The sequence below is a fragment of the Aquarana catesbeiana genome, linkage group LG01 (assembly GCF_042186555.1).
Source record: "Aquarana catesbeiana isolate 2022-GZ linkage group LG01, ASM4218655v1, whole genome shotgun sequence".
Taxonomy (NCBI): Eukaryota; Metazoa; Chordata; class Amphibia; order Anura; family Ranidae; genus Aquarana; species Aquarana catesbeiana.
In genome coordinates, this window is record NC_133324.1 from 662,618,313 (window position 1) to 662,642,223 (window position 23,911).

Genomic DNA, 23,911 nt, shown 5'->3' on the forward strand with positions numbered 1-23,911 from the left:
TGATTTATATGCTTTAAAAAATTAGTAATACAAAATGTTCTTAATAGACGTTGAATATTAACAGCATCCTTTTTTATTCACAATTTACTTTTTTTCTTAACATTTCACTACTAAAGCAGTTTATAGAACAGCAATACTTTAACACTTTTTGAACAAGTGTAGTCATTTGCAAACTTCCTCTTCTGCTTTGGTCAAAATGCAGGGGGGAGGGCAGTTCACAGTGTCAAAGCATTTGGATGATAAGTGGGCTGGATCAAGTTTCAGCAAGATTAGTTAAGTAGTACTACACACCAGCTCACCACATGCTCTTTTAGGACTTTTGGATGATTGTAAAGGCAATCCTTTGGAAAGCATAGTAGTTGAACTGCAACACAAATTGGGGTGCCTAATGAGGAATCGAGACAACATTCGGGACTGGGATTTAGAATTGATGCACTGAGCTTGTGCTTATACTTTGGTTGATGATTTTGAAGACAAGATACAAAAATGTTGCCATGGAAAAATGGTTTGGTTTAACCATTATGTATTTATAGAAGTTGTGTCATCAAGCAGTAACGGAAAACAAAGCTTGTCACAGCACGCATCATCCCTCGTGTTACCAAGGCGGCTACGGTGAAGGACCTGGTGAGCATGTGTCAAGTATTTTGCTGTTCACATGGCCAGTGTAAACAAGAAGTTGATTTTGATCACTTGGATGATTACTGACTTTGAAGGATATTTAAAGGTTCTACATTTCATTTAAATGCAGCGTCAATCCGCTAAGGGGCCAGATGCAGACTTGAGACTTGAGCTGGACCTCTAACTTTTTGGAGCAAGGAGACTGTAAGGAAATGTTGAAATGTGTATGTAAGGGGAGCTGAAAGGGGGAGATGAAAAGGAGGAACCTCAGCAAGAGCACTGTACTGTAATGCGATATTCAGAAAATCAGCTATCTAATCTCGCCTGCAAATTCCTTCCCCCTCTCTGCATGACAGAAAGCAGTTTACTGTTCTGTAGCTGGAGGCAGTGTCTGTGAAACTGCAGAGCAGGCAAGGAGGCAGCCAGAATACTATTGTGATCCACTCCACAGCTTCTGTACAGCCCAGGCTTCTGCTTACTATTGTACAGCCAAAAAAAATGTGAGCCTTTATGTAGGAAGCCCTGAGTAGGGAACTGATTTACATTACCCAAGCTAGCACTCAGGCAGAGCTCCTTGTCAGCAGACACTACTTTGGGGTTGGTTCACATGCCAGTCACGTCCACCCTTTGGAACAGCGAACAGCAACACCGGGGCTTCATCAAGTGATGAGAGCAGACGTCAAACTGCCCTATGAATATTGATGTGGAGGCTAGTCTGCTTTCGTAGAGGAGCAGAAGGAAGCAAGATGGCTGCCCTTTAGGATTTGTTAGAAAGGAGACCAGACTGTGTTTGCTGGATTTCTGCAAGGCAGAGGGACGTTTAAGAGGTCAGAGTGCTATATTTATGCCCATATGTCCTTCCCTTTCTCTCTCTTCCCTGTTTCTCTCTTCCACTTTTCACACTCTTGCCAACAGATCTGTTTGTTTAGTGTAGAAGAATAAAGAGGACAAAATATACTGATCTTTCCCAACATGGCTGACATGCACAGGTTTTACATATATAATAAAGAACCCTTCACTCTTCATATTTTAAGGTTCATCAACACTGCTTCCTGGGAACTAGGTGATGCCTATTTTAATGTAATATGTAGGATGTGTGTGTTTTAGGTTGTCTCTTTATAAATATTTTTTGTTCTCTGAAAAAAGTCTAGTCTTTTTAATAGTTAATTGTGTTTTTCTTTGCTATAATTTTGACTATTCTATTAACTTTTGAAGCATGCCCTTTGTTTTCTGTAGGCAGATTAAGCATTTGATGACTGACTGTCTGATTGATTGGATTGATTGATTAATTGCCACAATTGTAATTATTTCTTTATCGAACTGTATCCAAATATTTAGTGTGTTGGCTGTATCCTATCTTGAAGAAAATGTGTAATTAGTGTAATAGGAGACATCTTGGTCTGTGTTTTTTTTCCCCCCCTTCTTTTCCTGTCGCCCGGCATGTGTCTTTGAGTGTACCTTGGACAATTTTTTGAAAGTCTGCATTTTGCCTTTGTGCTGCTAGTGAATCAGCTTTCCTTTGGGCAGCCGGTGAGTGACATGTAGACACAAAGACAGACATATTCAAAAGGATGTATGTTAAATTGTAATTAGATGGTCAGTTTATAGATGTACTTTGTCCATGATTGTAAAATGAAATGTTTTGTGAAATTAATCTCATACCGGAGTGGAGAAAATATTCTATGTTTTCAGACTTGACTTTTTGTAGTTTATTCCAGCAAGTAAAAAATGGGTGACAGACACATAAAAGACACCATATATATGCTGCCATCTACCTGATTGTTTCTTTGTCTTGTTGGGCTAGTCATTTTGTATCACCTTTTTTTTTTTATCACCCTTGATAAGCATGTGATCATTGCTTGAAATGAGAGAAAATTGACACCTGATCAGAGTGGAGCTAAACCGTGTCATAGATAACGCTACATGTCCCTTAGTACACCTAAGCTGGTTACGGACTGGCCTGCTTCATCTGTCCTACCCTGAAGCAAAGATTGTATGTGTGTAGATGACATTCAGGCTTATCATTCAAAAGTGATTCTCCATCTTTTATAACCAGTCAGCTGCTCCGTGTGCCATCTGAGGAGACTCTTCAATGCATTTGCTTTCGTCACACTTTGGCTGCACACATAAAAAGTGAAGAAAGGCACAGGACACAGATTCATTCAGAAAATGGTTTCCCAGCTCATCTCCCATCTCAGTGTCTATTTTCTCTTTTCTCTGGGATTAAAAGATCTGTTTCCTGTTGCAGGCTAATGGAGGCTGTTCTATTTGCATCTTAATGGCTGTCTGCAATGCTGCATTATGAGGAGGAACTATGCAGATTTAGTTGTATATTTACATGTGTATTGTAAAAGAGGACTTTCATTTTTGATGGCAGTGATGGGGATGAAAGGGGAGAATTATATACCTTTGCATTGCCTTTGAATGGAATGAAGCTGCCCTCTGGGAACTGATAACATGTTAGATCCTTAATGGCAAGACAATAGTAATGGAAAGGTGTGGAAAGTACATCAGTGTTTACACATGCACGTTACTAATGTGCTTGCAGATGGGTAGTTAGTAACTTCTTTTGAGGTGTTAATGTACGGTATGTCATAGCAGTATACATCTCATAGTATTGCCTAAGTACAGGCCTTGTTACCTGAATTGGAAACAGTGAATAATAGTATATAATATGAATCAGAAGACCCCCCAATCCACTTTTATGTTATGCAGTTCAGATAGGAAGCCGATGCCCAGAGAAACGTGTTGTGTGTTCACCTATATTAATTCTGGTTTTGATGACTGTAAATATGGAAATGTTGGACAAGACCAATAAAAGCCTTCCGATACGCTTTCTTGGTTACAACTTTTGTAAGGATTCCAAAACATCTCTCCATTTTAAGCTATCATTTGTGGAACTGAGTGGCATTTTTCCATGGAGCACTCTGTTGGCACTGTTTGCATGGCTCTTGGCACAAAACCAAGGCACTGAAATAGTTGTGATGAAGAGTGCATGGACTTGGACTCTGGTATGTCAACACTGTTTAAAGAGCAAGCTGCATGCGGCGGCTCCCTGCTTGTTATGACGGAGAGAAGTGGAGGGTTGTTTTTCGGCACTAGGTATCAGGTGGGTTGTGCGGTTGTGTACAGTCCATTCACATATTGCTTGGTGGTTATTCAGTAACTAATAGAGCTTCAACTGTTCAATCTGTTCAAAGTTCAATCAGGTTTTTCCTTAATATGAGTATATAGGTCTTGTATATACCTTCTTTTTAAAGAAGATTATCCTTATCTGCTAAGTAAACAAAATTGTTCATTAAATATTTATCTTGGGCATTTTATAAAGTAGTCTTAAAGCATTGGTTAACTGTTTCCACTCTTAACAGCCTGAAACAGAGTAGCTTATAATCGTGCAGTGGCTTATGCTAGTAGAAGGGACCTGCCAAGTTTGCGAGAATGTCAGTGGTTATCTTTGGAAATGATTCTGCAAAACATGACCACAAATTGTTTAGTAAGATTCACAGTATCCTAACTTCTCGTTCTAGTGTATAATCTCATAGAGTAATCATGTCCAGAACAGTCCTATGTCGTGCCCAAGCCGCTGCTTGACAGACATACACCTTGCAAGCCAAAAAATACAGTTTTGGGTGAATGGCAAAGTCAGATGCAGAAAGTAAATTGGGTAATTGGTTTTGTAACATATGATCTTCCTATTAGCCTTTGCAGCTACCCTCATCAGAACCCCAGTGTGAGTGTGCATATTTATATGATGGCCAGTTGGGAAAATATTTCTTATATTTATGGGTAGACTTAGAGGCTGTTTTATTTCAGCCTCCTCCACATTCAATCAGTGGTAAAATCATTGAGTCACAGAATGTATACGTAAACCATTTACAAAAATAGTAAGATGTTGTTGTCAGACAGGTTGCATGGGTTAACAGTGTCACAAATCATAATCATAATAATGTAATGGTCATATGGTCATGTTTCACAGTATCTTGCAAAGTAATTTGGGAAATACTGTTTGTGAGGAAAAAAAACAGCAGTATGGCCCATAAAGAGAATTATATTTTATTTTTAGTCATACCAATGCCTCTGTGAACGCTCTTAGAATTTAGGAGTGGCTTGTCTAAAAGTGGAAACATAACAATGTAGCCTAACGGGTTTATAGGGTTATCACCTTAAGACCTTGTTGTCATTATTGTAATATTGCTATTTTTCCTTCAGTTCTATAATGTAAGGCTGGCCATACACGGTGCAAATTTCTTTCCTGCACCCACAAACAGTATTGACAGGGGAATCAGCAATTGTCTTCTCCCGGTGGAGAAGACAATGAATATTGCTAGCGGCTATAGTAGCCGCTAACGATAATCACAAAAGAATTTGGCAGGCTGGTTATACCCAAGTTGATTGATCAACCAACTTGGTACATTCTGCCTGGCCATTAACAGTTCGAATCTCAGCAGGTTCCTGCTGAACAGGCCGAGATACGAACCATGTATGGCCAGTCCTACACTTCCATGTTTAAGAACCCTGGTGTCATATGGCCCCTCAGTGTTTGAAGTGTGGCTCTCAGGCCCACAGTCAGTAGAAGGTGCATTGGTTTGTAAAGGGGCCTTTACTGGTAGTGAAGTCTAGCAGTTTCATGAAACATGTTCCTAATCTCTGACTATCTCCATGGCTTCAGTCTCCAACCCCTACTGTAGAACAGTCTCTGACCATTTCCTTTAATCTGTTACAGTTTTCCATAGCATTACATATAATAAATATGATAAGCAGCCTTTTGGAGACATCAGGGGCTGCATTTCAGGCCCCCTTTACCTTGCAATTTGACAACCACTGTCTTAGGACTATTTTACATGTGTCATGATTGGCTTTTGCCTATGTTGTTTCAATGTGCCTAGTGTGCTTGCATAGAATATGCATTTCACAAACCCTAAGACAAAAGTAGAATGTAAGAAAAAAAAAACTTGTAAACTCATCTGGCCAGACTAAATTCTCCCAGTATTTCACAGGCTTGTCTAAATGTTGTGCAACAAACTTTAAATGAGCTTCAACATGCTTTTTCTTCAGCAATGGAGTCTTGCATGGTGAGCGTACATATAGACCATGGCGTTTGAGTGCATTACTTATTGTTTTCTTTGAAACAATTGTACCTGCTAATTCCAGGTCTTTCTGAAGCTCTCCACAAGTGGTCCTTGGCTTTTGGACAACTCTTCTGATAATTCTTTTCATTCATGTCAGAAATCTTGCGAGGAGCAACCTGGTCATGGCCGGTTTATGGTGAAATTATGTTCTTTCAACTTCTGGATTGTTGCCCCAACAGTGCTCGCTGAAACATTCAAAAGTTTAGGAATCCTTCTGTAACCAATGCCATCAATATGTTTTGCAGCAATAAGGTTGGGAAGGTCTTAAAAGAGCTCTTTGCTTTTACCCATCATGAGATGTGTCTTGTGTGACACCTTGGTAATGAGATACCTTTTTATAGGCCATCAGTTGAGACTGAACCAGCTGATATTAATTTGCACTGACAAGGGCCAGGATTGCTTTCTAATTATTGATAGATTTCAGCTGGTGTCTTGGCTTTCCATGGCTTTTTGCACCTCCCTTTCTTCATATGTTCAATACTTTTTCACTGTGTCATTCCATTTTATTAAATATAACTTAATTTCTGAACTCATTTGTTTTGGTTTCTTTGTATGCATGGATTGCATGGGTTGTTACCAACATGCAGCAATAAGGTTGGGAAGGTCTTAAAAGAGCTCTTTGCTTTTACCCATCATAAGATGTGTCTTGTGTGACACCTTGGTAATGAGATACCTTTTTATAGGCCATCAGTTGAGACTGAACCAGCTGATATTAATTTGCACTGACAAGGGCCAGGATTGCTTTCTAATTATTGATAGATTTCAGCTGGTGTCTTGGCTTTCCATGGCTTTTTGCACCTCCCTTTCTTCATATGTTCAATACTTTTTCACTGTGTCATTCCATTTTATTAAATATAACTTAATTTCTGAACTTATTTGTTTTGGTTTCTTTGTATGCATGGATTGCATGGGTTGTTACCAACATGTGGTGAAAATGTAATGTCAATAGCACCTTTAGAAATATATTTACCTAGAAAAATAGTGACATGTTCTATACTTATTTTACCCACTGTATATGATTTATACCACCATTTTTATTAGGGGAAGAGATTTGTATGATTATCCCCCTTTGCATAGGTATGTTAAAAACAGTTTTCAGTGGTGTTGATTACAGTGTATTTAAGTGAATTATTAAGATTTGGTCAGATCCAGGTAGAATGTCTCACCTGCAAGTTAAAGGATATTTTGCATAAATGGATATGAAGTACATTCAGTAACTTTAAATGGTAGTTTCTAGCTTGTATCCCAAGTGTACAGCTCTGTTATTTTATTATATCAGTCTGGACTAGTAGTCTAGGGCAGATTTACTTAATAACTGTCAGACTATGCAGCAGGCACTACAAGTTGCTTGTATTTACAGTAACTCACCAATGATCCCCTGTGGTGACATCCACCACTGCAGCCCCAGCAAAAAGAAAAACAGAAAAACAAACAATTACATCTGGGAATGACTGGGACATTTTAACACTCTCCCTGGCCTCTCTAATTTCTGTGCTTGGTACATAAGTAGCCAATCACCAGACTTCAGTGCTGTCACATGGGGGGCAAGCAAAAATGGGTTCAGAACTGTGAACATTTTTACTTTCAGAAAGTCGAAACTTGCATAGGACTTTTAGGTAGGTATTATATCATAAGAATGTCACCTAACCCCCTGACATACTGTACACTATTACTTCAACCTACAATATCTAAAAAACATTCTAAATTGCACTATGCAAACCACCCAGTCTGGTCAAGGAGAAAAAATGTACCTTATACTCTAGTCGCCATAGTCTTTAGTTGTCATAGCAGTATGCCAACCGTTAACCATATAAATATGTATTAATGGGACAATCACATAACATAAACAGCTTTACTTGACACATTGGTAAAGTAATTTGTGTGGTATCTCATTAGACTGCCAAAAATCTGGCAGAGATCAGTGGAAAGATAACACATTGAGAACCGGTGTTTAAGTCCCTCACATTACATAGATGATCTTCGCAACATTAATACCCAGTAGAAGCAAAGAGGCTCAATGACTAACCTTAATTTTCACATAAGGCAACTGTATTTTGTGTTAAATTGAGTGTATCGGTATGTAAAACATAGGACTGTATTTATGATTAAAAAACTTACAACATGCATGGTATGTGAATTTACATAAGTAAGGCTTATGAAGACCAATCACTTTGCAAACAGCAGGCGGTGGTCACAACTGGCAAGAACCATTCAGAGATGAGTTTTAGCAGTTAAGTATAGTGAGATGAATTAATGGTTCATGACTGGTTGCTGTGGGATGTGCATGCCACTGTTCTTTGCGCCTTGTTACTTATTAAAACCTATTTTTTTCTCTGTAAGGACTCTACAGATGTCAGAAAACTTTTGCCCAATTTGGCTTTTTTCAAATTGGAGAACTTGGGGAACACCCTTTTGCCTGTAGGCTATACCTGACTATGAAAGACTTCCTCAGTTCAGGTTTTGGGGGGGGGGGGTGGGGCGGCATCAGGTAAGATGTTTATTTTTTCCCAGCTAACCATGATTGGTAGTTTGAAGATGTCTGCTGAGTGCTTCCCTTTCTCTCTATAGGCAATAGGTGTGCATACTTGCGCCACAATCTTTCATAGGCAATATGATATGGTGACCACCATTGAATGTCTGTATCCAGCTTAAGCGCTCGTGTAAATTGGAATAAGATTCAAGAGCAAGTCAGGTCTTTCTGAACTGCAGGTAGATTGTTTCTAAGTTGCTTTGCATTGCCTTTAAATTGCTTCTGGGTTTCTTTGAGCTGCTACTGAGTTGCTTCTCCATTCACATTGGCTACTATGGGGAAGAAAAGCAGTTCAGATGCAAACAAATGCACATGATATTCTATATTCTGAATTTTAGCACATGCACTTAAATACAATACATATCTATGTATTTGTAGTTAAAAAGAAATGTGTCTACTTTGTGGCTTTTGAAACCATAGACGAGTGTGGTTGTGTTAAAGGTGTAAGCCGTGTTAAGCCACTTCCTGAAAAAAGGAAGGGCTAACGTGATGTGTTACCAGTGAACAAGAGGATGATGATACCTGAACTCTTTAAAAAAAGGTAACCAAAAACGCTGACAGATTGTAGCTATATGTAAGTGCAGGACTTTAAAATGAAGTGCCCGTTCTTCATGCTGAGCTGAAACACTGTATCCTTGACTTTGATTGGTGAAGCGCTGTCTAGGCAGGTTACTCATCACAGGTTCAGCTTTATTTTTACTTTACACAATCATGTGAGCAGTATCGAGCACCATGACTTAGAGAGAGGTCATCTGCGGTGAGCCAAAAATAGATTCTAAGCAGCCTCACAAACACAGGTCTGGTGGTACTAGCACTGTGTGCTGGCGATAGAAAGCCATTCTGCTTCGAGACTATAAATAATTTTGGCTGTAGCATTTGGGAATTGGAAGGCATAGAAACCTTTAAAATCTGTAAACAAAACAGACTTACCACTAAACACGGTCGTTGCCAAGAGATTGTTTGCTTTCTTTTTGTATCATGTTATAGCAATGCATTTGTGGTGTTTTAAAAGCAACTTTGTTGTTTTTCAGGGAATATTAGATTTAATTAATAGATTAGTGGTTAGGTTGGAATACGCCTTTTTACAGACAATAACTGATCAATAGGCCTTGTTTTGTCTGTTGTCATTATGGGGTCTCTTTGCATTGTTCTCAAACATTTGAACTCAGTAACGAGATCGAATCATGTTACGCTTAGTAGGAGGCATATTTTATTTTTGTCCGACTTCCATTCTGTAATTTACCATGCGCTTGCCAAACAAAAGTAGAACTAAAGTTGTGTGTTTGGTTCATCTATAGCATTTTGCATCAATTTGTATTAATAAAATGTTTTCAGCCTGCAAGAATTTATTGTCATGGAAGTACAAAGCTTGTTGGCTTTTGGAGGTTACTCTTTAACTTTCGTATCTGAAAGTGTCAGCAGTAGCTGAGCCACCCAGCTGTGTTCTGATTTACCTTTATATTGCATCGTGATGCAGGTTGCCTCACCTCAAATGGCCTCTTTAATGATCTTTGTCCTTAAAAACAATCCTCCAACCACTGCAGATAAAAGTAAACCTTGTTTGCATAAAAAAATACTGTTGACTCTTTTTGCATAGATGAAAGAAGAACCCTTCCTCTTTTATCAGGAAAAAAAAATACTACCTGTGTAGGATGTCGTGTTGGAATCAAATGTACGGTACATGCAAAATCCTTCCGTGTGTGCAGTAGTAGATGTTCATACCCACTGTTCAGATGCTTGCTCCAAGCTGCTGAGTCACAAAAGTTTGGACTGATGTCGCTGTGTTTTTTGACGAAACAATTGAGCCTAGCTCTTTGCTGACAATGCAGTCGAGGTTCCTCCTTATTCCTAACAGACCAACGGGCCTCTCTTTAATCTCCGCAGTAGAATTACAAAATGAGAGAGAGTGAGTGAGTTAAAATTTTTCTGGCGCTGTTGCATTAATATCGGTGCCAGAGGTGACTCCACGAATAGGAGATTCCAGGTCAGTGTGACGCCTTCTCACGTGGTGACGCGCACATGGCTACAGTGTTTATAAACATGAGTCCAGAAATACTAAGGGGAAATTGGAGGGTGTGTCAGTCCTTTTAAATGTCACAGGTGTCGAGTGTGTGGTGTGGACCGGATAAGAAAACTAGAAACGGACATCTCCCTTATCGCTCTATCACACATATATTACATGTCCGTTAACGTAGGGCGCCTCGGCAGAATTCATTTTCAGCCAGATTGCCAACATGTGCTATGTAAATGTTGCAGAGCTTTAGGTGCTTAGATTGCGATACAGCATTAAGATTTGATTTGTGGTTACACTGTGCGCAATACAATCACGTATGAAAATTTGGAATTAAAAAGTAAAACAAAGAAGTGCTTTTTGGATCAAGAAACTCACGTTTTGTTTTTGTTTTAGAAATAGTTAAATGTGTATTCTCAACATACTGAAATGATAAAGAATTAACTATCTAGAAGCACTTGCCAGGATAAGCAGCATCTATAGAACGTTATGCATGGCTTAAGGAGGTCAAGTTAGGACACTAGGAAAACATCGTACAATGAGTCCTTTTTGTGTGCATAAAAACGGCCTGCTTATGTTACCTGGTCTAGAGCGAAGAGCTGTGTATGATTTACCCAAACCTCATTACTGCTTTTAGACTCCAGTATATACTGTGGAAGATTTGATATATACTTTTATGATTTAATTTTATTTAACTTTTTAGTGAATCACTTCACTTCCAAACACTTTTAACATTTATCCCAGACTAGGTTGCCTTTTTTCTAACATATTTTGTGACTATTCTGGCAGCAAGTTTGATGTGGACTTATAATATAATCCAAACTTCGAGACCGGCCTTCGATTTTTGGCTGCGTGCCTGCACTGGATATTGTGGGACTACTATTGGACTACCTATTTTCCAAGACTGTTTCTGCCAGTAATATGATGTCAACGGTAATCAAAGTCAAATTTGTTTACAGGAAAATACATTTAAACTGGTACTCGCTGTGAAGTACAGGCATCTGGAGGCCTCTGATTTGCTGTATAATACTCCAACACCTCCAAATTCTAGTGCTTTCTGTAATGCTCACTGACCAGCTTCCATTGTTGCTTGCTCAGGTCAACCACTACTGCCTTATGTGCCTTAATATTTTTAGGGTAAGCTGCCCATCACAATAATTGGACAATTGTGCAAGCAGCTCTAGGTGTCTGCAATACAAAGTAAGTGCCAGTTTATATATATATATATATATATATATATATTTTTTTTTTTTTTTTGAAAGCGGTACACAACTGGGGTTTTAAGTTGGTGGATGGCAGCAACACCCTTTCTTATTGAAACTGTGCATCTCACATTTCCTTGCAAAATCAGGATGTTGACAGCATAGTGTTGCCTTCTTGGCTGACGCTGCTGTCAACACATCACAGCTGTGAACAGCCTCACCTGAATGTGGCGTTTAGCCTTTAGGTAGGTGGCTGGGGGGGGAGTAAAACCGCATCTCAGACATCTGTTTTTACCACCCCCTGACCTCTAATATGAAGGAGGCCCAAAAGCTGCAATCTTACTGGTCAGCAATGTGTAAATGTGGACTTTGCACTTGCAGGACAAGAGTAGATTTTTTAGGCTCATGGACAAAAAGATGTTTACTCAGTACAGCCATGCTAAAGATTATACTTTTACTCACTGCCTCAAAAACTTCCTCCTAGTGGAGGACAGCTAGGTGTGTTAAATCTGTCTAGAGAAGATCGCATGTCTGTGGGATTGCCACAACTGGTACAGACACCAGTTGGAACAAAGTGATCTACAGGGTAGGGTAGGTGATAATCATTGTTCCCCAAAGAAGAATAGCAGAGGTATTTATACAGGGCATAAACATGCTTGCTCAGCTGTTGAGATCATACATGTTTATACTGTGATGGTTCTGCATATCAGTTGTTGGTTTCAACTATTGTCTCACCTTCATGGGTACATTTAGGGGCAGGAAGACAGATACATACCTAGACATTATGACATCCAAACGCATTTACAGAAAATCATGTGAAAGCATAGCTGGCTTCATGACGGCAGCTGTATGGGTCTTTAGAAGCATTATGCTGGTCAGATTTTGTTGCAAACTTTATTGTGCAGTGTTGTGTTTTACCTGTTTTGATATAGTTTCAGTGAACTGTTTACAATGGGCTTTTAGTAAATAGATGTAAAGTGAATTTGACAGACAAATATGAAACATTATCTGACTGTGTGGCCATCTTTCCAATCCTTTATTACCATGGCACTCATTTTGTTTATTGACAAAATGGCAGTCCTCCAGCAACACAATACTTCTCTGGCATTATCTTTGCAGAGCAAAAGTCCTCTGGGCAACATGGGTGCCCTCTTACCACTGGTAGTGTCAAATCTTAGTGGCCACATGACATGGACTCTGACACACCTGCAGTCCTCGGGCATTTGTGAAAATTTCAAATTGGAACAATATGATACGCCTTTGGCAACACTAAACCTTTGGGCCAAAATCAAATTCCCCTGGATACCTATCATGCCACTGGCCACAAAATGGTATGCATATAGGTCAGTCTTATACCATAAGTCTACTTTCACACTGGGGCGTTGGGGCCTCGGCGGTAAAGCGCCGCTTTTTAGCGGCACTTTACCGTTGTTTTTGCGGTGGTTTAAAAAAAAAAGGGTTAAAACTGCCCGTAAAGCGCCACTACTGCAGCGCTGTGCCGGTGGTTCGGTGGCGCTGCCCATTGATTTCAATGGGCAGGGGCGATTTAGGAACGTTGTATACACCGCTCTTACAGTGCTGCAAAGATGCGGCTTGCAGGACTTTTTTTGGTGTCCTGCCACTCGGGCCTTCACACTGGAGTAAGAGGAGAGGCTCTTTACAGGCGCTATTTTTAGCGCTATAGCACCTGTAAAGCGCCTCAGTGTGAAAGCAGCCTTAGACTTTTCTAGCAACATGCATTGCAATGCTCAGACTCAGTCATAGCGGTAACATGTATGCTACATTATCAAGGCACAGGACAGATATGGTACTACTGATAGATCAGGTCAGATAGCGCTACTCTCTGTTAATATGCAGTACATTGTAAGTTATCACAAGGGCTAATCATTGCCAACACTTTTCATCACTTATCACTTTCATGAACGTTTTCCTAAACACCAGCAAAACATTATCCCCTTAAAGACCCTGCAAATACAGAAAAGGCCTTTTGATCTGCCAGAAATGCATGTAGCTCCTAATTCCTGTTGTGGGATGACAAACACACAGTTTTTTGGTGGACTGGGTGGCGTCAGCTTTGCCCAGTATCCTTTGCTAAACTACTGAACCATTCAGATATCTTTACAACATAAAGGCTGACCATTCTGTAATCTGTGATAAGAACTAGAAGGCTTAAATAGACTCTTTGAGATAACACAGGAAGTATGGAGAGGAAACAGGACAACTCTGAGCTTCTTGCAAGATATTTTTTTATTTATTTTGCACTTATAAAACTTATGTAACAAAATGCTTCTGATGGTATATTTAACAGATATAAAGGGAGCAAATAAGAGAAGTTCATTCCTAAGTTTACATACTCTTTAAATCATTTTTTTAAATTAAATTATGGTATAAGGAACTTACTTCATTTTTATCATTTTACTGTTCAAATGTCTGTCTATGCATAGTGCATGTTTCATTAGTGCAATTAATTGGATGCAAAATACATTTTGATGTAGAAATGTCCATACTATTTCATTATGTTAGTATTTTTTGTATAGGTTCTTGTTGTCTTCAGAGTAATGTGTGAGATTGGCATCGTACTAGAAATTTGCAGTGGGTTCTGTATAATCTAAGACAGGTCGATCCCCTAACCACAGATCTATTACTAGAGAATATCACTGCTTGCAATTGGTACAGGTTCCCCTTTGTCCATGTTGTATACTAGCACCATGATATGCCACATGTGCCCAATATACTAAAATGTGAAGTAAACTGAACTATAAAACATCAAGTCATGTGCAGTGGAATTCGAATAAAAATAGAGCTTCTTGATTGGTTCAGTTCACTTTACCTTTCTTCATACATTAGTACAATGGGCCCTGTATCTGTACATGTATGTATAACTTTATGTATAGTGCAAACATTTTTTAACAGAGCAGCCTGCAGGGCCGTTTTACCATTAGATTCCCATCAATACAAATCAGTGGCAGAGTTTTTCCATGATAAATTGAGATACAGTTATAGTGTATACAGTTATATCATATCTAGGCTTATTTGCAAACTACAAGAGTATTCTAAGCCAGGTTCAGATCAATAAAACAAGAAAATGTTTTGTTTAAATTAGATAATCCTAGCATTAGAGTACTACTTTGGGCAGCAAAGGTTGTGGATCTACAGGCTTAAATTGAAATATAGCCCTGGCCGCAATAAATCCATGTTATACAATGGAATACACAATATTCATATGTTTCATTCTACCTGAACTGTAACCCTAGTAAGTTCTATACAGTTTGTCAATGTATCACGCAATCAAAACCGATCACCTTTAAACATCAGTTTTCCTTCTTCTGATTTTGTTGCTTCTTGTATACCTACCATTCGCTGCTTGTATACCTACTATTCGCTGCTTGCATACCTACCAATCGTTACTTGACTTCACCTTGACACATTGTGTTACATAAAAGCTTGTTTCATAAATTGCCTCTTTGAAAGTGTTTGCAGTATCAAGAAGTTCTCTTGAAGTAAACCCTTTAAAAACATTTATCTTCTTCGCTTTGATATCCTTCCATGACCCCTGTTAAAATGACTTGCGATTAAGTAAAGGTATCAGCCTGCCATGCTTATGAAAATAATAGGGACTTTCATCTTGAAGTCTGCCTGCCAAAAGACCCAATGCATCTGAGCTGCTGCTTAAAAACATCTGGAAGTTTTTTTTTCTCTTTTTCTTTTTTTCCAGGCGGACATACAGTATTTAGCTTAGAAATAAAATTATTTTTCCATAACATTTCTTCAAGGTCACATATGGTAATATACTGTATGCATTTTGCTCTAGAGGTAGGGAGGGCCTCCTATATAAAACTGGGTATATACAGTGCAACCAGAAAGTATTCACAGCGCTTCACTTTTTCCACATTTTATGTTACAGCCTTATTCCAAAATGGATTAAATTCATTATTTTCCTCATGATTCTACAAACAATACCCCATAATGAAAATGTGAAAGAAGTTTGTTTTAATCTTAATCTGCAAATTTATTAAAAATAAAAAAACAAAAAAAATGTACATGAGTATTCACAGCCTTTGCTCAATACTTTTGTTGAAGCACCTTTGGCACCAATTACAGCCTCAAGTCTTTTTGCTTGGCACACCTATTTTTGGGCAGCTTTTCTCATTCTTCTTTGCAGAACCTCTCAAGCTCCATCAGGTTGGATGGGGAGCGTCGGTGCAGAGCCATTTTCAGATCTCTCCAGAGATGTTCAATCAGGTTCAAGTCAGGGTCTGGCTGGGACAATCAAGGACATTCACAGAGTTGTCCCGTAGCCACTCCTTTGTTATCTTGACTGTGTGCTTAGAGTCATTGTCCTGTTTGAAGATGAACCTTCCCCACAGTCTGAGGTCCAGAGCGCTCTGGGGCAGGTTTTCATCAAGGATGTCTCTGTACATTGCTGCATTCATCTTTCCCTCAATCTTGACTAGTTTCCCAGTTCCTGCCACTGAGAAACATCCCCAGAGCATGATGCTGCCACCACCATGCTTCACTGTAGGGATGGTATTGGCCAAGTGATGAACAGTGCCTGGTTTCCTCCAGACATGATGCTTGCCATTCAGGCCAAATATTTAAATCTTTTTTCCATCAGACCAGAGAATTTTGTTTCTCATGGTCTGAGAGTTCTTCAGGTGCCTTTTTGCAAACTCTAGGTGGGCTGTCATGTGCCTTTTACTGAGGAGTGGCTTCTGTCTGGCCACTCCACCATACAGGCCTGATTGGTGGAGTGCTGCAGGGATGGTTGTTCTTCTGGAAGGTTCTCCTCTCAACACAGAGAAACGCTGGAGCTCTGCCAGAGTGACCATCGGGTTCTTAGTCACCTCCCTGACTAAGGCCCTTCTTCCCCGATTGCTCAGTTTGGCTGGGCGGCCCACTCTAGGAAAAGTCCTGGTGGTTCCAAACTTCTTCCATTTAGGGATGATGGAGGCCAGTGTGCTCAATGGGACCTTCAATTCTGCAGAAATGTGTCTGTACCCTTCCCCAGATCTGTGCCTCGATACATTCCTATGTTGAAGGTCTACAGACAATTCCTTGGACTTCATGGCTTGGTTTGAGCTCTGACATGCACTGTTAACTGTGGGACCTTATATAGACAGGTGTGTGCCTTTCCAGATCATGTCTAAGCTGGATGTACCCAAGTTCAGTTTTGAATGTCATGGCAAAGGCTGTGAATACTTATGTACATGTGATTTTTTAAATTTTTTTATTCTTAATATATTTGCAGAGATTTGAAACAAACTTCTTTCGTGTTGTCATTATGGGGTATTGTTGGGGCAACACCATAATATGTATCAGGGCCCCTAAATTACCAAATCTAGGACTGGCTGAATCAGCTCTTAGGCTTATAGCACACAGAAATTCAGGAGTCCTATAGACCATATTTAGGATAAATATCTGGGTTAGCCTATGTGAAGGGGAGAGTGACACCAGGAGAAGAGCCTGAAGAATCTCTTCCCAAACCTTATTCGGGATAGGCCCTATATTATGTTCCCACTTTCCCCTGAAAGGCACAGGAAATTTATGAGTGGAGATCTCATTAAAAATTCATATAAAACTTGCGGAAGCTTTTTTTATGATACAGCAGTGATTTAATTTTTTTTCTAATTTATTTTTTCCACTGTTTTGCAAATCCGTACAAATACAACAACACTTACCTAATATACATTTTCAGCTCAGCATCATACAACCAGGAATGTGAGCACAAGGGTTCACGAACACGGGATAGGAAGATGACACAGCCTGTATTCACTAAAGTTATAGTGTTATATAGTGGCAGGGAGCGAGATTCAATGGCATGACTGTTGTGATGTGTTGAAGTCCATGCCTGCCTGGTGCTAGAGGAAAAGACAATGATTGTCATGTGTCTACACTCTACAGTGACTTTTAATATATTTAAAGATTTTTATTTTCAATTTACATGTAGGATTGTGTAAATAGAGGAGTTCTGGTGTTCTTTTCTCAGTAGCAGGAGTTGGGTTTTACTGTTAATTTTACATTCATGCACCAGCAGTAATGTGTCTTCACGATTGTGCCACTCTACATATTTTTACGTATAGCACTAAAGGGGCAACACAGTATCTTACTGATTACCACCTATGCCTTGCATCACTGGGGTCCTCAATTTGAATCCAGGATAGGAAACTTTCTGCAGAGAGTTTGGATGTTGCTCCTGTATTTGTGTGGGTTTCCTCCCACACTCTAAAGCAGTGGTTCTCGACCTGGGGGTCGAATGACGATTTGCCAGGGGTCACCGAATCCTGGGCTGTTCCTGAAGCCCGCACAGCTCTCCCAGCCTTTTCGCAGCTGCACAGCAGGGCTGTCCCTGGAGCCCACAGCCGCCCACTCAGCCTCTTCACATCCGCCCATTCAGTTCAAGGCATGGCTGTGGGGCAGAGACTAGAGGTCAGCTGACTGGTGAGGAATGTGAAGTGGGAGGGGCTGGAGGAGACCCTATCTCCTGATTTCAGCTTAGGTGTCACTGCTGCGAGACACCAAAGAGCCGGAGACACAGTGAAGCCGGAGACACAGTGAGTAATACTACCTGTGATTATAGTTGCCATTAAAAGTCCCCACTACAGTTCTCAGATCAGCAGATGACCTTGATCAAGAGCACCTAAGTTGGCTGATCAGAACTCCCCCCAGCACTGCCACTGATCCCACCCCCCACCAGCACTGCCACTCATCCCAACTCCCCGCCAGCACTGCCACTCATCCCACCCCCCACCAGCACTGCCACTCATCCCAGCTGTCCGCCAGCACTGCCACTCATCCCAACTCGCCGCCAGCACTGACACTCATCCCAACTCCCCGCCAGAACTGCCACTAATCCCACCCCCCCACCAGCACTGCCACTCATCCCACCCCCCACCAACACTGCCACTCATCCCAACTCCCCACCAGCACTGCCACTCATCCCAGCTCCCCACCAGCACTGAGACTCATCCCGACTCTCCACCAGCACTGCCACTCATCCCAACTCCTCACCAGCACTGCCACTTATCCCAACTCCCCATCAGCACTGCCACTCATCCCAACTCTCTACCAGCACTACCACTCATCCCAACTCCCCACCAGCACTGCCACTTATCCCAACTCCCCATAAGCACTGCCACTCATCCCAACTCCCCACCAGCACTGCCACTTATCCCAACTCCCCACCAGCACTGCCACTCATCCCAACTCCCGACCAGCACTGCCACTCATCCTAACTCCCCACCAGCACTGCCACTCATCCCAACTCTCCATCAGCACTGCCACTCATCCCAACTCCCCACCAGCACTACCACTCATCCCAACTCCCCACAAGCACTGCCACTCATCCCAACTCCCCACCAGCACTGCCATTCATCCCAGCTCCCCGTCAGCACTGCCACTCATCCCATTCCCCCCATCCCCCACCAAGGAGTAAGAGAAGGAATAAAAATAGAGAATACATGGAAGGGAGAGGAAAAGAGGGGGAGGAACAAAGAAAAAGGGAGATAAAGAATACGACAACAAGAAAGACGGCTAGAGAGAGGTATGGGGGGGGGGCAAGAAATTAGGATAGAGAGAGATAAAAAAGGAAAAGAAAGGAGAACAAAGAGAAAGAGTGGTACATCCTAAAACGTACCACAAGGGGTTTTAATACTGTATGAGTGGAAGGGACTCAGGGGAGCGCTAAATGTCCATGAGTTAGGGGCGCAAATTACTTGTCTTGCCTTGGGTGCTGAGAACCCACGCTACGAAAATTTTACTGTTGGGAACTTGGGAAATTTTATCAAGGGGTCTAGAAAGGTTGAGAACCACTACTCCAAAGGCATGCTGGTAGGTTAAATGGCTTGTGTCTAAATTGGCCCTAGTATGTATGTACAAATTTACTGTGCACATGTGCTATCCCATTCTACCTGTCAGTCCCAAGCCAAACAATTGGGGAGGATGAGGAAAGATCTGATGACCTACCTCTACAAAAAATTTGCCAAGAAATTTCTACGTAAAAGACTTTCAAGTACATCAAATTTGGTGCCCAGAGAGCTGGCCCATAAAATCACAGATTCAGATACAAATGTACCTAACATGTTTAACATGTCCTATCATTAAAAACACACTAACCTGCATAGCATATGTATGAGCAATCAATTTAGTAATTAGTAGGAAATTGAAATACATTTTCTTTCTGTAATAAGACTGCATGTTTACAGATGTAAAATATACAAATGAGTGTTTAAAATACTAATAGTATGTTATATTACAAGTAGCTTGACTTTGGGTGAATATAGATGAAACCTGTACTAAGATAATATTTAGGTTACCACTGCTAAACTTTACTTTTGAAATTATATGTTACATGGCTGTTATGCTGATCCAAAGGCTTTAAGGTAGAAATGTCACGTGAAGAGCGGTGGACGCTTTCTCCTCACCCCTAGACAAAACAAGCAGCTGATGCGTACAGTGTGGGCACAGCCCCACTGCATGGGAAAACATATTTTTTGCCCAGAGTTTGGCTTTAGAAGCCAACTTCACTAAAGGATATGTTTTCGTTTTGGGAGTCTACGAATGGGCTAAATCACCCCCTATCGGTCAGTCTTCATGTAATGGAGGCTCCTTTGGTGATATTTTCTTGCAGTCATTTGTTTCTCTACCGCCTTCTACAAGGTAATCATAAAGGTGTCACTTTCTTGTTGCTGAACTGCCCAGTTAAAAAAATATTTAATTTTACATTATAAAGAATCAGTGGGGGAATTACACTTGTCTTCATAATAGCTACAGCAATTAAGCAAAACTGGAGAATACAATATGGCAGCGTGTGATTCAACTCGCTTTTAATTTTACTTATTTGTTCAGTTAAGCATTAGTGGACAAGTAGACCAATGTGCAATGATTTTGAGAGTCTGCTGTGGTAAGGCATTGCAGGGCTGACCTTTTTTTGCATTAGTTATTTGGGATTTTTTATACGTTCTAATTTTAGGAAATATTCAAGTTTTGTTTCCTGAGGACAATATGACCTGCTTCTTGCCTATAATGTTGCTAGCACATGCTAATGGTTGTCCTAAGAGTACTTGTTCCATCAAGGGTTCATTGCCTGAATAGAGAAAATCCTGCTCAGCAAGTTAAACTGAGGTCACACCCAGCTTGCCGTGCCCTTTTTGCAATTTGATTTTACAGTGATTTTTTTCACCCTCTGTCAAATTACATTTACGTTTAGATATACACAGAATAGGTGGTGTTCTGTATTTCGCAACATCAAATAACTTGCATCTACATTCTCAGTATTTGTGGGTTTCTTGATTTCTCAGCAGACATTAACATTCTTATTAACTCTTTCAAGCAGAATTCCAACAAATAGCTATATGTACAGTTGGAATACATATTTGTCAATTGTGTTACCCTGCAAAGGATTTGTTATTCTGTTCAGCCAGTCTTATCGTCCAGGAAAACCTAAGGCCGGCCATTCACGGTCGAGATTCGAACTGTTAATGGGCAGGCTGAATGTACCCAGTTGGTCGATTGATCAACTTGGGTACAACTAGCCTGCCGGATTCTCTTTCGATTATTGCTAGCAGCTGCTATAGCCACTAGCGATAATGGTAGACAGGTAACAACGCTCTCTACAGGGACAACCCAATCCATACACCAGATCCACTCACAGGTGCCTGAGCTCGATACATCCCATCACCTTCCAGGTCACAAACATTAGAAAGGAGCCGACAACACTGAAATCCTTGAAGTGTAATTTATTGGTACATCGGAGTGACAAGAAAACAATAACACTGACGTGTTTCGGCAGAAGCTTTAGTCGTAGCTAGTTTAAGACAGATATAACAAGATATATTTGTGCACTTAGACAGACTCCACCTATAAACAATTAGCATATTTCATTGATCCCACATGTCATTAAAGTGAATGGTAATTACGCTTGTGCCAAAAGAAAAAGGGGTGAGAAATCCAATGTGTCATATTTTTTCTTCCCTGTTGGGAGAATAAGGTTCAACATCGTATATAGAATCTTCTACTATTCCCTCCCACACTCTCTTCTAATTTTCAATCTTGGTTATATATCTTGGATTTCTTTCCCCTTTTTCTTTTGGCACAAGCATAATTACCATTCACTTTAACTGGTTCAATACAGGGCATTTTCACCCCCTTCCTTCCCAGACCAATTTTTAGTTTAAAGAGCTGTCGCACTTTAAACGACAATTGCGCGGCCATGCGACATTGTACCCAAACAAAATTGACGTCCTTTTATCCCCACAAATAGAGCATTCTTTTGGTGGTATTTGATCACCTCTGCGGTTTTTATTTTTTGCGCTATAAACAAAAAAAAGAGCGACAATTTTGAAAAAAACACAATATTTTTTACTTTTTGCTATAATAAATATCCCAATTTTTTTTTTTAAAAACAAATTTTTTCCTCCGTTTCGGCCGATACGTATTCTTCTACATATTTTTGGTAAAAAAAATCGCAATAAGCGTATATTGATTGGTTTGCGCAAAAGTTATAGCGTCTACAAAATACGGGATAGATTTATGGCATTTTTAAAAAAAAAATATTTTTTTTTTTTACTAGTAATAGCAGCGATTGCAATTTTTTTTTCTTGACTGCGACATTATGGCGGACACGTTTGACACATTTTTGGGACCATTCACATTTATACAGCGATCAATGCTATAAAATTGCATTGATTACTGTATAAATGTGACAGGCAGGGAAGGGGTTAACCACTAGGGGGAGATGAGGGGTTAAATGTTTCCTAGGGGAGTGATTCTAACTGTAGGGGGCGGGGACGTACAAGGGGAGGAGACCGATCAGTGTTCCTCTGTACTCGGAACACAGATCGGTCTCTTCTCAACTGACAGGATGTGGATCTGTGTTTACACACACACAGATCCACGGTCCGGCCCGGTTAACAGCAATCGCGGGTGCCCGGCGGACATCACGGCCGCCGGGCACACGCACCGGGTCCCGAGTAACGCGGCGGGCGCGCACGCCCCCTAGACGGCCGGGAAGCCCAGGTCGTCATATGACGTCCACCTAGGAAGGGAGATCCCATCTGTGGACGTCATTTGACTATGGCCGGGTAGTGAAGGGGTTAATGACATGTGTGATCAATTAAATATACTAATTGTTTATAGGTGGAGTCTGTCTAAGTACACATATATATCTTTTCATATATGTCTTAAACTAGCTACAACGAAGGCTTCTGCCGAAACGCGTCAGTATTATTGTTTTATTGTCACTCCGATGTACCAATAAATTACACTTCAAGAATTTCAGTGTTGCCGGCTCCTTTCTACCACTAGCGATAACCACTGTTTTCTCCCTCCCGCCAGGAGAATACAATTCCTGATTCCTCTGTCAACACTGTCTGTGTTGATGGGGGAATCATGCAATATTCTTTCCTGTAACCTGTGGTTGCTGGAAAGAAATTTGAACCATGTATGGCTGGCCTAACCTATACCATGACCAAGCCAGCAACCATGCTTTTCTCCTCTGTAGTTAGGCAAAACAGCTTGGTCACTAACCCACCTCCAGCTAGGGCAATGAAAGAGCACCATCACACTGATGAAGTTACCACACTGCTGTTTTCTTCCATCAACAAACTCCAAGTGTTAAGCTGTCCATAGATGGGTAGAATTTCTAAGGAAAATTTTTAGGAAAAGAAGGATCGAAGAAAGATTTTTCTAATCATTAGTGGGCCAAATTGGCGTTCATTTTCTACCGCAGTGATGGGAAGATTTGAAGGAGCAGGATGGGAAATTTTTTTCAAACAAACACATTTCTAACAGAGTATGTGGCTTTTGTTCAGTAAAGTCCAGTCACTCCAAAATCAAGTGTTAAAAGCAAATTAAATCTTTTGAATGACAAACAAATGTTCTGAGAATTGTCATACAAATTTTCCTAAGACTTTTAGAATTTTCTTTGGAAATTCGGTCCATCTATGGGCCAGCTTTAAAGTGATTGTAAAGGTAAATAACAGAAAAAAAAAACATGTCTATACTTTATAGAATTGCAAAGAGTGGCTGCAAAGCTCCTCTTTAGGGCTCCCCCCATGGCTCTCCTGGCCCCTCACCTCTGTCCAGTGCTCCCATGGAAAGCCGCTTCCCATGGGGGCGCTTGTGCATGCTCGTACCCGAGCCTCACTGCTGTGTCCATTGACACCGTGGGACTCGGCCCTACCCGCCGCTCCCTCATCACTGGCTTTGACTGACAGCAATGGGAGCCAATGGCAAAGCCAGCGAGACCCGGGAGTGAGGGGAGAGAAGAGCTGCAAATGTGCATGACGCTGGATCGAATGAGGGCTCAGGTAAGTAAAGGGCGAGAGGGAATGCTGACCCCTAGACCTTTTCTACCTTAACGCAGGGAATGCATTAAGGTAAAAAATGTTTAGGCTTTACAACATCTTTAACCACTTGCCTACAG

General features: G+C 40.7%; 1 protein-coding gene and 1 long non-coding RNA gene across 2 annotated transcripts in view; one reads left to right on the forward strand and one right to left on the reverse strand.

Annotated features, from left to right (window-relative positions):
- Positions 1-297: 297 nt before the first annotated feature.
- TET2 (tet methylcytosine dioxygenase 2) overlaps positions 298-23,911 on the forward strand; it is a 130,124-nt gene continuing 106,510 nt past the window's right edge. The window contains exon 1 of the mRNA XM_073601827.1: positions 298-1,445. The gene's annotated coding sequence lies outside the window, so the exon portion shown is untranslated. The remainder of the gene's footprint in view (positions 1,446-23,911) is intronic.
- LOC141110477 (uncharacterized) lies at positions 8,215-10,188 on the reverse strand. Its single transcript, XR_012236298.1, has 2 exons — positions 9,921-10,188; positions 8,215-8,549 (listed from the first exon to the last, which is right to left on the reverse strand). It is a non-coding gene; the product is annotated as an uncharacterized lncRNA (long non-coding RNA).